The sequence below is a fragment of the Hetaerina americana genome, unplaced genomic scaffold (genome assembly GCF_022747635.1).
Source record: "Hetaerina americana unplaced genomic scaffold, ioHetAmer1.1.p SCAF_4, whole genome shotgun sequence".
NCBI lineage: Eukaryota > Metazoa > Arthropoda > Insecta > Odonata > Calopterygidae > Hetaerina > Hetaerina americana.
In genome coordinates, this window is record NW_027286985.1 from 82,436,019 (window position 1) to 82,450,066 (window position 14,048).

The 14,048-nt window shown below is 41.2% G+C and overlaps 1 protein-coding gene across 2 annotated transcripts in view; it reads right to left on the reverse strand.

Moving 5' to 3' along the window:
- The window catches only part of LOC139692450 (uncharacterized), a 94,673-nt gene that overhangs the window by 31,669 nt on the left and 48,956 nt on the right, over nucleotides 1-14,048 (reverse strand). The window contains exon 1 of one of the 2 annotated variants that reach the window (XM_071590658.1): nucleotides 784-866. The exons of the other annotated variant lie outside the window; for it this stretch is intronic. The gene's annotated coding sequence lies outside the window, so the exon portion shown is untranslated. Of the gene's footprint in view, nucleotides 1-783; nucleotides 867-14,048 lie in introns of those variants that run through there. 2 annotated transcript variants of the gene reach the window in all.

Genomic DNA, 14,048 nt, shown 5'->3' on the forward strand with positions numbered 1-14,048 from the left:
AGTTCGACCGACATCAAGCGAAGGCGTTCATGAAGAAGTAACTACTTTATCAAAAAATTCGTATAGAGCATAGTTCTCTAAGGATCAGAGAACTATTGAAAAAGTGGACTAGCGAAGAATAGAAGCCTTTAAAACATGGTTCTGTAAGTGAATGCTGAGATTAGAAGGACCAAGTGAGGAGAGAGGAAGCATATAGAAGATGAGAAGAGGATAGGATCATGTGAAAAAATCTACGGCAAAGGAGATCTAGGTAGATTAAGTACACTTTGAGACACAACGGATCGGTCGAAAGCGTAATAGAAGGGAAAATCCCAAGAGGAGGACCAAGAGCCTACGTCGGACAAATTAAGCAGGGCGTAAAGCAGAAAAGCTATCAGGGGTTGAGAAAATGATCACCGAATAAAGATGAATGGAAGGCTTCAGGAAACCAATCTTAGTATTGAAATATTGATGCACAGATTTAAAAACATTGTATGAAGCACCCCGCCAATTCCCGATAAGAAATTTGAACCTGAGACCTTGGGATCAACCGGAAAGTACACGGTACTAAGCAGAGGCTTTCACCAAGTTACAATTCAGTGCTCAAGTACTGGTGTTCACCCAGAGCTATACCGATGGCGACCGCCACTAGCGTTTGTTTGAATTTTAATGGAATCGACGACGGTCATTTTCGCTATAATTTTTCGAACGTCGACGGAGGATTTGCAAAAGTGGCCTCAATCTCGTGAGTAACCTGCCCGATCAGTCAGTTCACAACATAGGCAAAAGTGTAAGATAACGCACCTCCAGATGCGATGTAGATTTGCACACTCCTATCTCCCTCGCTGATACGCCAGGCACACAATAATATATGAGCACACCACAGCACAGCCCAGAGACGCACAAACACTTAGAAGGAACGAATGCCACGCTGCTCCACTCTCGCTGCTCTCCACAAGTGCTTCCTCCGAGCGCTCACCGACGAGTGACCGCGGCTTTCATACCAACGGCCACTTTTCAACGGGTCGCTCCCGGGGGAAAAAGAGGGGAAGAGAGGAGGGCAAAGCGGCATGGAGCGAGGCCTACGCGTGCGGTGTGGGACGGGGCGAGAGGGGAGTTGCACTTTTATCGCCAGAAAACGATTTCAACACTTAGTATACCTGTCACAGCATGGGAGAATCCAAGATTAATGTTTAGGGGACTAGGACACCCACCTGTCATCATTCTATCCAGCAGATTCGGAATGAAATGTCCCACGGACAGTTGTTTTGAACTACTTTGACCCAAATTTTGACCCCAGGAGCCAATAAATTTCTGTCTAATCCCTGTCATTTGAAAACTACGAAGTTAAATAAAAAATAATATAAATGAGTATCTTTCACTGAGTTAACGCGTATACTACCTTGATCAAAAAGTTCCCGGAATAACCACCGTGTGGTGCTCCCATCGTTCCGATTTGAGTTCTGTTTTTTTTTGTTAAATTGGTACATCTGTTGTTGATATTCCCTTTAAATCTTAGTGTCATAACTTGACATTTGCAAAAGTTACGTAGCCAAGAGTACATCTATCTCTGTGTGTGTTGGCGATTTTTTACAATTTCAGAAATGGATTTAAATTTGCAACAACGAACTTGTATTAAATTTTGCGTAAAAAACGGATTTAGTGGCGCACGGACGTTGGAAATGTTGGAAAAGTGTTTCGGCAACGATTCTCTAAAAAAAACGGTCGTTTACCAGTGGCACGAGCGGTTCAGAAGTGGTCGTGAGTCAATCGAAGATGATGAACGCAGTGGCAGACCATCGACATCGAAAGTCGGTGAAAAAATTGATAAAGTAAAAGAAATGTTGGTCAATAACCGCAAATTAACCATCAGAGAAATAGCGGAGGACTTGAACATTGCCTATGGATCCGCCCAAGACATTGTGGTTAATGATTTGGGTTTCCGTCGTGTAGCATGCCAAAAGACCTCAATTTCATGCAAAAAAGAGACCGTGTTGACGTCGCAAAAGACATGATTTGCGAGGCTGAATCCGATCCCACATTCATCAAAAGGATCATTACTGGAGACGAGACGTGGGTTTATGAGTACGACACGCAATCCAGACATCAGGCAAGTGAATGGCGTTCACCAAATGAGCCGAGACCAAAAAAACCACGTCGTTTTCAGTCAAAAAAGAAGGCAATGCTGACGGTTTTCATGGATTACAACGGTGTAGTGCATCATGAATTTTTGCCAGAAGGCCAGACAGTAAACAAAGAGTATTATTTGGGCGTTATGAGACGTTTGCGTGAAGCAATTCGCCGAAAGAGACCAGAAATGTGGGCAGAAAACTCGTGGATTTTGCACCATGATAACGCACCGTCGCACAGTGCTATCATTATTCGTAATTTTTTGACGAAAAATGCAACAAATACCATCCAACAGCCACCGAATTCACCTGATTTGGCTCCCTGTGACTTCTTTCTGTTCAATCGAGTTAAAAAACCATTACGGGGAACGCGTTTTAGCAGCCGAGAGGAAGTAATGGAAAAATCGCAGGAAGCACTGATGGACATACCGAAAACCGAATATAAAAAATGTTTCGAGGATTGGATCAAGCGCTGGCATAAGTGTGTTGCAGTCGATGGGGATTACTTTGAAGGGGACAATATAGATTTAGATGAATAAACTTGTATTTTTAATTTTCTGAATAAATTCCGGGAAATTTTTGATCAAGGTAGTATATTCGAAATTTACGAAGAACGTGCGTTTTCCATCTCATTCTTGAAAAATGTGTATCAAAATAAGTATTTTGGATGCAAAATCACCAAGAACATCATGTTATAAAAAACTTAACTGAATAAGTTTTCTTGGACTTGCTGGAAATATTCAATTCATTATACTCATCCTTATAAAATTCCTACCATTTTTCAGTCTTTCTGCTGTGCACACTCAGTATGTACAGCCCACTGAGACGATCCTTTTTCATCGTCGACCTAATCCTGGTCTTTACTCTACGCAAGAACCGCTCTACGGTACAAGTAGTGCATGGCTGAGTAAGAGATGTGAGCAGAGCCTTTTGGGTGGTGGGGGAAAAAAATTTCGGTTATTTTCTCAAGGGGGAGAAAGAGAGATGCTCCCCTCTTGCTACACCCATGATGTCACACTCTATGAAGGGTTAAAATTATTGTAATTCAGGGATTATTTTGTCGGTCGCAGCAATCATTTAGTACGTCCATTAAGAATATGGGAACTTTAAGTCTGAAAATTCCCACACACCCCACGAACGGCTGAAAGGAGTGGAAAAAAGCGCAGGGAACTCGAGTTTGGACCGCCGCACCGTCGTACAGGAACCACTTGAGTAAACACTCGCGATATTTCTTGAAATTAGAGCACCCACGTTTCGAAGTCATAGGCCACAAAAAACTACCGTTTGTACTAACCTCCTTGAGGCCAGACATTCACCGGCCGACACCCATCACTCTCGGCTTATGATTTCAATTTTCTTTCGTATGCCGGTAAACGAACATTAATGAATGGTGAACAACTCAACTGGACGACCGTCCAACTTTTTGCAGCACGCTCGTCGAAGTCTGGAAAATGAGAGGAAGTCTCCGTAAACACGATGACCGTAATACTTCCACGACATATATGTACAATTAAATTGCCACAATTCAAGTAGTTTTATTTGAGATCCAAGCATACAGGTTTGGGACTTCATATTGTCGTCACCGGCACTGGAGCATATTAAATTGTTGGGCAACGCGAATAATACCAAGAGCTAATAACACTGAGTTCCATTATTTTATAACTGGCACAATCAACAATAGAAGTGAATCATACTCCGATATTCTTCAAAACGGTAGCCGCACATTGGATATATCCGTCAATTCATCTCCTGCAAGCAATGGCGCTTCCTACCTCTTCTTTAAACGCCCAATGGATGAAGAAACACACTCTTGCGTTGGAAGAAGACGGAAGCTTTGCCTGGTGTTAGCGCATAACAGCTCGTATACAGGGCGAGGGCAGTATTGCGACATTGGCGGCCGTGACAAGATACTCAGTATAACACTCGACGGCAAAGTTCCCGAAGGTTCTTTTTGAGGGCGAAGACGGAGACGTCAATTAGTGGATTCATTAAAAGGGATTCCTCTCTTTGCTCCACAGCCGCTGGGAACGATTCCAGCGTACAGAGGAAATAAGGGAATTTTCAAAAACCACAATGAGAGCTGCTCGAAGATTTTTATAACGAACAAAAAAATAAAAAGTTCCGACATTTAATTAGATGCAAATAACTAATTCAATGTTCTCCGATTTGTTTTTCATTTAGTGAGCGTTTCTTTGATTCTCAGGATCGTAAAATGGCTCCCCTCCCTGAATAACCAAAGTGGGCAGCCTTACGCCCACCACTTACCCTCAACCCATTTACCATAAACCGGGGGTGCGAAAAGGCACTTAAAAGAGGATTGCCCGTGGAAATCAAATGGAGAAAAGAAAAATGATTTTTCGTAAATTACACGGCTTATTTCGATTAAAACATCAAGGAAATTACCCTTTTAATGTAATGAGAACTCAGCTTAATTAAATCATTAATGAACAAGGTTTAACGGTCCGTTGAATTGAAGACAGTTCCAGATGAATTTTAAAGATTCCCATGCTTAAAGAATCTGAATACCTACAAAACCAACCACCATTATACAGGTCCCTAAGGCACCGTACATTCATCGATTCCACTCATTTGAATGTATCTAAGCCTGTTTTGACACAGCAGAGCGCTCGGTTTCTCAAAAGAGTGCCTCAGGTTCAAATTCACGCAACCACATAACATCATCTGTAATGTCCCAAATCTTACTCATGACCGATCTCGGGATAAATATGTCCGGGGAATGTGCGGACACGGTCGCAGATAAGTATGATTCGCTTAAAGAGCGCGCATGAAATGTGACGAGAAGGTAAATATTGATACTATGCCCTGATCCGGTCTGATTTTGATTATGATGCTAGTAAATGGGATTCTATTGAGGTCGGTTTGAAATCCAAATTATAGCGGGTGCAATGAGCTAGATTCGATAAGCAATGCTACGATTAACTTATTATAGTCTTTACTTACTAAATCTCTCAAAAATATTGGAAACAGATTTATTTTGACAAGACGTCCAAAAAGTATTATTAAATACAATCTTCTGCGATAAGAAAGATCATGAATATAAGATTAGTGAGATACAGTTGCATACAACTGCCAGGTTTCAAATGCCACTTTTTCCAAGAACGATACGAGATCAGAAGACATATCATCGAGGTCCCACATGAGATAGGTAATGAAATAGGGAAGGTGAAAGGGTGCAGATTCAAGCAGAAAAAGGTTTCCGAGGCCGGAACTCGAACCACGGACTTTTGAATTACCGGGCCAATGCTGCGACCATTAAGCTATCAAGTCGTCCTCGAGTGAGTATCTACCTCTTCTCTCTAATCCGTGTGTACGAGTAAATATATGCTCTCTCTGTTTTTTGGCTTATCACTTTTGAATATTCGTGTACCACCTAAGGTTTAGGGTTACCGGATGAACTCTATCCTCACCTATAAAAAGATTATTCCGACCGAGCTACACGAAATGTTATCACATTGTAAGCAGTCTTGCTCCGAGTTACCTGATCACCTTCCAAATTCTGCCGATAACTCTTATCTACTCGGTCTACGTGATAAAATTAAGTGAAGGTGGCACATAAGGCTAAATATAGCTCAAGAAATGAAGACGTGGATGACATATCGACGTATTTTTCGAATACATGCGCAATGGAAGATGACTGCATGAAGTATGTACTAATCCACTCTTGTTACGGCGCGATGCGATTAGACGCGCAAGGATATCATTCGGCCTAGGAGAGGACTAAAACCATCACGAAATTATAAATTGAAGGGATGGGAACTGATTCTATTCGATGACCATGAAAAGCACGCAGGATTTCTGATACCATAATCGAGTGAATGAAAAACATCGGGCTTGCGAAATCGGAGATGCGGATGTGATCTACGATATCTAGCTTTAATATGCATACGACATTCATCAAGAGACAAATTTATCCTAGGGAATTCCGTGTGACGAAAGGATTCAGGATGAACAATACTTCGCGGATGGTTACGAAAAAGTGGCCGGCATCGATGATGGGACGAGAAATTAGGAAAAACCGTCCATTTTGGAAATTACACTCAATCGATCAATCGGAAAATTTATCCCCATTAAACATTAAAAATACGACTTATGCTAATTCATCCGATGGCGCTTCTTTGAAAAAAAACTACACACACGCGAATTCCTAATTTATACATTAAAATTTATACATGGGCGAATAATCCAACCTAGGTGTAATGCTTCTCGTCGCGAATATTCCCAAGTGATATTTACTGAAAAACTGACTAACTTGGCGGTGGACAACGAGAGGGAACGAAAGAGTGACGGATAATGATGCATTATGCATGCATCAGCGTTTGCCATGGATGACGGGAGGCCGGTACTGAACGGTGTTGCCAACTCTCATACAAAAGAAGAAGCCCTCTTAAGCCTATCGAACTGAATCATAAAGAGCCCCGTGTGGGTGTCAAATAGTGAAGCGTTTATATATTATACTAGTTGAACACTCCAAGCATGAATTGCATCTTGAACATCTACTCATTACTTTAGTCGAAATTTATAAAATATTATTATGGCATGAAATAATATATATTGGTAGATTCAACCACGAGAGATATAAATGAGAGAATAACATATCAACCTAGAGAGATAAACACCGTCACAGACAGAATCGAGTATTCTTTCTTCCCTAGCACGATATGCAATCAAAACAAATTCCAAACGAAGCACCCGAATATACTAACCTAAATATAAACAACCAATCATTTAGTCAATTACCGCATGTCTCAGAAATGTGCATATACGCCCTTGTGTAAGTGAGAAAATATATGTTCAAATGCACGTATGAACTAGTATTTCTGCATTAGTTGCTGGTGCTCTAACACCCCACGCCCCTGCGGGGTGTTGAGTAGATGTTGATTTAATGCCTGGAGGATTCAATTCGTGGTGCCTGAACACACGGTCACAACACGGCTTTTGTGTTCCGAATAGCTATCTGTTTCTTCATCGGCCGAGGCGGTCGGTGGTTCATCGACTATCAATCAACTCTGATGGGGAATACAGCACGGAACTTCCGCCAAACGAGGCCTCGGCCAATGGATAATGCTGTTTGGAGAGTCGGGTGAGGATATTCATCATCGATGTAGGTTAAGGGAGTGTCTATTAATCGTGCCCCTCCGGTCCAAATTACGTGCGAAACAAAAAAACTAACTCTTCACTTCGTAGCAGCATTACATTAACTTCTTTATCACGAGTCTTTTGTCACTTCCACAGTCTCCTCATTCAATAAGCAATTGTCACTATTGACTTATCGAAAATACACCGAAAATGAAAACATTTACTTGGACACAATTGAAGAAAGTCTTTGTCACAACTATTATCTACCTATCAGTTCAACTGGATGTTTACATCGAAAAAAGTATACAACTATACAAGACAAGCTGTTCTTTTTTAGTTTTAGAAGTATTGAAACGAATCCAGCGAGATGAAACGAACATTTCTTCTCATTTTCTTGTCAGAATTTTTTTAAACCGATTTGATAAGTGCTTCAATATTATGAAGGAAGGGTTTTATTGTTGAGTATTTGCAAAAGGTGTTCTGGGGTGCTCAAGGATAATCGGAATTCTTCCTTCATAAATAATGGCTGAAATAATGCATTAATATGTCTTAGTTACATAAGATTCCTTCTAGACTCTACCTCGACCCCTCACCAAAAAATGGAATGGAATGGCACATTCCAACTATATACTCCTACCGTAATAGAAAATACTGCCCCAATCCGGAATGACCAATGATATTTCTCCACCTTCTGCGAATTTTGAAGGGTTTATAGTTTCAATCAGTCTGGTGACACTACTGATGATCTCACTTCTTGGCGAATTATGTTAGCACGTGTACTAAACTTTTTAACAGACTTATGCATTCCATTTACAGGTGTTGTGAGTAGCGTAATTGGTTTAGGAAGGAAAGTTTCTACTCACTTACACGAAGTATTAGCCAATTGTATTTCTGAATCTAGATAGTTCCACTAGTAATTAATAGAATCAGTTCAAGACAAAACATCATTAACGTTCAGGCATGAACAAGATGGCGTGTTTGAGGAAATTCATTCCCATTAACAAATGCCTATATTGATTTGGTTACAGTTTCTCCCCGTTGTCTCCATGGCAACTATTGCGACTGTTATAGCATTCCAGATTAACTAGATGGCGTGTTTCAGGAACGGCATTTTCTAAACAAGCCAGTCAGAGGCTCCCGAGCTCGGGTGATGACTTCCGAAAACACTCGCCTCAAAAAATCCGTCCACCTGTAATTACTGGGATGCCGTAGGAGGCAGAAAAAAAAGACAATGGCCGCCATTACTGAGACTTCTACGAACATCCGCATGGACGCGGCCGCATTCATCGTCGGAAATCAACGGAATATTCGACGGCTTATAATGGAATTCCCCAGAAAAGCCAGTGAAATTTCCGTTATGGGGTCTCATTCTGATTGTGTGAACTTTACGCTGTGACGGGCTTAGTTAATCGTGATCGTTCCTCATTCCATTTTGTGTGAATAGCTGTGGTGACATTTCCCTTGCTTTTCATTTTGATTTTGGTATGTCATAATTTTCACCGGATTTCTACACCGAAAAATGAATGCGGATCCGGTGGACGATTTCTACGAAGAGAGCATTGGGGGAGGAAGAAAGGGAAATTGATGTGATGGGTAATAAACATAATTTACATCCGTTCCTTAATACCTTCAACACTTACGACACTCTCGGATGAGTTTTCACTATTGGGATTTTCCGCGTAAATGGTAAACACAAAAAAATCAACTGAGAGAAATCTTTTAAGCCGCGGACACTTGGAGACCCTTTTATGAGGGCGACAGCCCTCACGAGATTCTCAGAAAACTTGTTGGAAAAGAATAGGTGGGGGTTGGAAGGCGCGTTCGTTAAGGCCATAAATCCTACCGGGGGATCCGTGGAAATTTCGCGTGCGTACCTCAACGCCGTAAGGCGTAAAAATAGATGCACTTAGCGGGAACAGAAGTTAATAGCGGGAGAAAATGGAAGACATTTAATGCGCGAGGACTAACTATTCTTGGGAGACCGTGCCCTTCCAATCATACTAAGTTCCTTAGGGATACGAGGGCTCCTTGAGTCCCTAGAGCAATGGCCGACACCGTGACAGGTCACCGGTACCCTTAAGGGGAGGATGAAAGATCATTCACAACTATTTCAGGCGAGAGATCACCGAGTGAAATCACCCCCTGCCACTCACCCTAGTGGTGGCTTGCAGGTTACTAAGCAAAAAAAAATATGCGAGATAATGCGAAGTAACGGTTCCACTCACGTCCATTATCCAGGGGAAAATTTTGGATGCAACTTCTGCAAACAAATCCGTACGTATTTCATCCATATTTCTTAAGAAAAAAAATAACCAACCTCAGTTATCGACCCGGAGTTGTTCATAGGAAAGGATAGAGATGTGGATTTTCCATATCTCTATCCTTACCTATGAAATCTAGATGAAAGCAAGATCACACTGATTGGGTGAAGCCGAGTGTGCCCAGAGGTGTCAACCAGAATCGAAGTCGGAATCCTACGGTCAGTATCTCAGTGCTTTACCCACTGGACTGTAACGTCTCCCATTTCGTTTGAAACAAAATGATTTTCTCACCGTGCAAACGTAATTGAAATGAAGGAAAGAGACGGATGAAAAAGCGCCCAACTGGAAATTCCACCAGATAAGAGATCGTATTCCACGGAATACCATATTTTTCACCGTCTCAATGTCTCAGTGTGTCACAATTTCAATCTATTTCCACGAAAAATTGGACACGTTCCAAGGAATTCCGCGGAAGTTTTGAAGGCACTTTTAGTAGAGATTTTTGTAGTAGACACATTTATTTAGCACACCATGACTTGCGTATTGAGTAATCTGTATCGAGTTCAATCACATGCCATTTAAGATTTACGAGTTAGGCACAAAATCTAGGCCACACCTCAACTTTCAGTTAGCATTTCTCATGGTGAGACTACGTGCTTCATCGAGCACACCGAACTGGAGAAGGATTCATAGAATCTTTCCATCAGTAGCGATGCCGATGCGAAACTAAAAAAAGGTGAGAAATCGCATTGAATTCGTTATCGGTGAAATAAGACAAAGGAGTACAAAATCATGTATTACTAAAGATTGCCATCGTATTCCTAAAAAAGCTGTCGATGAGAAAAAGCATATGTTATAGTCAATTTCGTCAAAGACTATCTCGTTAAGTAACAGCATAGCAGAATTCTAAGCTTTTAGTCAACGAGATAACGTCCGACACAATGGACTATCACATATACTTTGTTCTCATCGACAGCTTTTGAGAAATACGGAAGCAATCTTCAGTAAAACATGATTTTTTTGTCGCCAAAATTCTTCCATTTTCAATTCGAAGCATAACATATAATGGAAAATATTTTTAAGGTAATCTACCGGTTAAGGTAGGTTTTTGGATGAACACAACTACCAAACCAACATTTTATTACTCCTAACAAAACACAAAATCCATCATCCTACTCAAAATCAAGTCCCTCTTCATCTCTGAGTACTTTCTTCCTCCTTTCATCCCGTCCAACATCCCTATCCTGTTCCTCCCCTTTCCTCGTTTGCCTAACATTCTCCCCTCTATCACAGTCTTCAACATCCCACTGCCGGTCAATACCCCCTTCAGCCACTTTTCCTGCCTCCATAGGATTGCTCCCAACAAACCCCTCTCTTCGCCCACCATACCAAGTACTTCCTCATTTGTTTTCTTCTCTGTCCATTTCACCTTCTCCATTCTTCTCCACACCCACATTTCAAAAGCCGGAAAATATATAAATAAATAAATATATATATATATATATATATATACATATATATTTATCACACTTGGACGGCACAATGGAATACCAAAAATCGAGATGGTGCGGGGGCTAACGTACTGGCTTCCCACCCTGAGGGCGCGGGTTCAAATCCCGGCGGTGTTGAATATTTTTCAGAGGTATCTCGATCCCTACTTGAGGTGCTTTGTGGAGGGCACTTTGAGTGAGTACGCCGTCCGTCGGATGGGACGTTAAACTGCGGACCCCTTGGCGCCTTTCGTAAAGAGCAGGCTAATGCCGACGCCGGGTTTCTCTCCACCCTTCATCCTTTCCTGTCCATCCCCTATGGCGCAAATGACCTTAGCTGTCGGTCGCCTCCCCTTAAAAACTACTACTACTACCAAAATATAAATACAAAACACATAAAAGGACACTCACATTTAAGAATGTTCGAATTTTCAGCCTTCTCTTGGGCCTTCTTTAGCAGAACAGTGACCATTTTATGATCACACTGGTCAAAAATATAACAATGTACTTGTCACGGCTAGTTTTTACGACGATAATTATTTTAAGAGCATGCTTAAAATTGTTTTTTTTTTGCTAGGAAAACCTTTTGAAGCTCTGAAAACAGCGACTTTTTAGATCCAAACGGTTAGGTACTTTAGATTGAGTAAATTCATCAAAAACATTTTCACAAGCCTAGTCTATCGCAAATAAATATGACGCAAAAATTTCTTTCTTTTCTGTCGTTCTCCATCTGTGACAATATACCTAAGATAATATGGACTCAAATAAAAATCAGGGTGCTTTCCTTTGGCTTTAGAACTGAACAAAATATCCATTTGAGAATAATGCTTACCGCCTACGCATCGAAAAACGTTCATTAAGCAACACCTCACAATGGAAGGATGAGGCACGGAGACACGCGACTGAATCTCAACCACAGCATCAACCACCGACTAATCACAGGCGGATTCCGCGTTCTCTCATCCATCCTGATCTCAAATCCTCATTTCCGCGAGAAAGGAAGACGTGAGTTGCCATGATTCATTCTTATTACATGAAACCAACATTGTTTCAACCTAAGAACTAACTGAAACTTAATCCTTGAAGTAAACAAATCCATGGCATTACCAAGTGAGTACAGTGATGCTCTTTTTTAATGAGGTACGGCAAGAAAAACATTTACAATATCGTTCGTGATAAGCTCGACCATAGTCTTTAACTTTCTGCCTGGATAGTCGTGTACCGATGATTAATTCGCAAAATTTTAAGTGCGTACTATACAATTGCTTGCTCAAAAATATCACAAGTAATGCTTTCGATAACACTATAAATATGTCACCCTTTCACTTCAGTTCTCATCTATATAATCTTTTCTCAATGTTCTCTCTCTGTTTGCGATAGTATTCACATTGTATAAAACATGATGCATCAATGGAGTGATCATTTCAACTTTCTGAACGCATATCACATTTGGTATCACTAACGCTCAGGGGTTTTCGTACCCTAGGCATTTAATAAATCATTACTTACTATAATTAAAAAGCTCTTTGGATGGATTGCATGGCCATGTTAAAATCTGGTAATGGCAAGGAGTATATGTCCCCGCTATGTCCCCCGATCCCCATCGGATTAATCGCGCTACGGGCTCTTTTACCCTCCTCCGTCTTGGGGGACGGGGGAGGAGTGGCAGAGATAGAGAAGAGAGGCGAGGGGGGATGACAGAGGGAGGCCATCACGCCACGGGCACCACGTGACCCGAAGCTCCCCCCGGACGGTGAAGGAAAAGAGGAGACGAGAAAAGAACAGAGGAGGGGAAGGGAAGAGAGAATGGGAGAAAGAGAGAGAGCCGGGGTACGAAAAAGATTTGAAAAGATGGAGGGGTTGGGAGGAGATGCTTTGACGAGGCAGAGAGGCAGTGGGGAAAGGGGGTCTGCCGGAGGATGTGGGGGAGGGGGTGTCGCGGGAGGGGGTCGGACGTGGGAGAAGAGGTGAGCGCGTATTTCGGGAACTCTATAACGGATGGATGAGAGAGGGAGGGCGAGGACCCCCGTAGGAGAGGTATTGGAGTAGGAAGCGTAGGGTAAGGTGGTTCACAAAAACCCACCTTTCGATTTTCCTTCAGCGTACTCACCAACAAATTTTTATAAATTAGCACAAAAACACAACACGCTTATTTAGGAAACACTATTTGTGAGACATTAAATGAAGTGGTTTTCCAATTAAAATCGTTTTGTTTCAAGTTTTTGGCGATTTTAAAGCAAACTAATTCAAAAAAGATAAATTAAATTTGAACCCTACTGCTTTAAGAGTAAGTACCATAGGGAAATCATGCTATATCCAACACTGAGCAATGAAACTAGTGGCTAATAAATTATTAGAAAGAAGTTTTGATCCACTCGTAAGGTCATTTTTTTCATATTTTAATAATTTTTAGTCCCCACATTGATGCGAGGCTTTAGTATCGGTGCAGCTGAATTGGTACAATGGCACAAAAAAGTATGCAAAAACTCAATAATGGAGAGAATACACTATTCTCAAATTTTCAAGATACGAAGTTTACCCCATGTACTGGTACTCATGTTGTGATTTCGAGGGATGGTAGATGACTTCGAGGTAGAGAGAGGAACTAACGATCGCCCGCTGCAATATGCTGAGCTCATTTGTTCATAGTAAATGATTCATTCTTAAATATACCACAAATAAATCATTCTTATTATAAACCTTATAAATATACGAACAAAAGATTAAATATTTTTTAAATATTTTATAATTTATTTTTTGAGGAGAATAGTTTTTAGATATTAAAAAATTATTTCATTTAATCTACCAATAAGCAAGAATATCAGAGAGTATTTCAACTGTTCATTTGATTTCACTACAACGTAAACTGGGGCATTCCACTTTTTATTTGTTATAAAAATGTACACCACTGAAAATCTTGAACTGGGTAAAAAATTAAATGGATTTTTATTCTCTACTTAAAAGATTAGTTTGCCCAGCCTCATCGGTTTGCCCCTCGGCCTAGAGCGGCGGTAAGGGAGGGTTTTCAGCGGGGTGCAACTACCTCTCGGTCTCTCTCCCTCCAAGTCACCCTCCCGACATTGGCATTCAAG